This window comes from Vombatus ursinus, unplaced genomic scaffold, assembly GCF_900497805.2.
Source record: "Vombatus ursinus unplaced genomic scaffold, bare-nosed wombat genome assembly UNPS02014841.1, whole genome shotgun sequence".
Taxonomy (NCBI): Eukaryota; Metazoa; Chordata; class Mammalia; order Diprotodontia; family Vombatidae; genus Vombatus; species Vombatus ursinus.
Genome location: NW_020954619.1, coordinates 11,199,309 through 11,200,348, shown reverse-complemented (window position 1 = coordinate 11,200,348; position 1,040 = coordinate 11,199,309). Strand labels below are relative to the sequence as shown.

At 43.8% G+C, this 1,040-nt stretch overlaps 1 pseudogene; it reads right to left on the bottom strand.

Annotated features, from left to right (window-relative positions):
- Nucleotides 1-733, bottom strand: LOC114026565 (annotated as a pseudogene).
- Between the last annotated feature and the right edge of the window lie 307 nt (nt 734-1,040).

The window sequence follows — 1,040 nt, the reverse complement described above, 5'->3', positions numbered from 1 at the left end:
TTACTTAAATCTAATTCCTGAGCAGCTCCCCAAACCTTGGTGTCCCCATGGAGTTAAAACACCATTTTTCTTGTTCTTTTTGGGATTGTGCAAGTGAATCTCTTCATGGGCAACACTGAGGTCCCCACAAAGCACAAGTGACTTTTTTTTTTTGGCACTTAACCCCTTCTAAAACTTGTGAAATGCTTCATTTCATCATCGTGGGTATTCCATTTGAACCAGCTCCCACCCTGCATTGGTCACATATGCTGTAAACAGCACAAATGCTTGGAACTCGGCCACTATCACCCAGCCCTTCTGATCATGCTCCTTTTTACCAATGCTGAGTGGACACTGGTGGGAAAGGAGACTGACACTATTGTATCCTTCTTTATCATTGGTGAGGACCAGTACTGGTAAGTAAGTCCAGGTAGGTCCTGAAGCTCAGGTGATAGCTTACTCTCTGAAAATTTGGTCTCTTGGAGGCAAAGGTTATCAGGGGCTTCTTCCTTTATCCAATCCAGACCCTTTTTATTGATCCAGGCCTGGAGCTCATTCACATTCCAGGAGCATATCTTGAGTGCAGTAGTGTTGCCACTAGGTGAGGTTTGCTGGTTTGGGGACAGGGGTGGGTGGGGGCAGGGGTCCTCATATGAGGCTTCTTAGTCTTCTTTGGCTAATTCTCTTTAGTCTCTGGTTCCTTTTCACTGATCCCATCCTTCACCAATCCTTCCTTCTTTCCTTGCTTTGTCATCCCTCTCACCTAGAACAATGCTCCTTGAACTAAGCCCCCAGCCTAAACAGTAGAATCCTGGCCCTTTGGACACCTTGAAAACCTTTTGAAACCACTTTCTCTACCCAGTGGACAATTCTTGTTAACTGCTGCTTTAAAGTACTGCCTAAAGCCAGGAGAGCTAGGTATCTACCCTGAAGCAGACTCTGCTTTTTTCATACAGCTTTTAAAAGCTACTTTTTTTAATTGTCCTTTATCATTCCTCACTCACTTTTGCTCATTCTGAATCTTTACCATTCACTTTGCTTATTTCCATTGGAAAAGAATT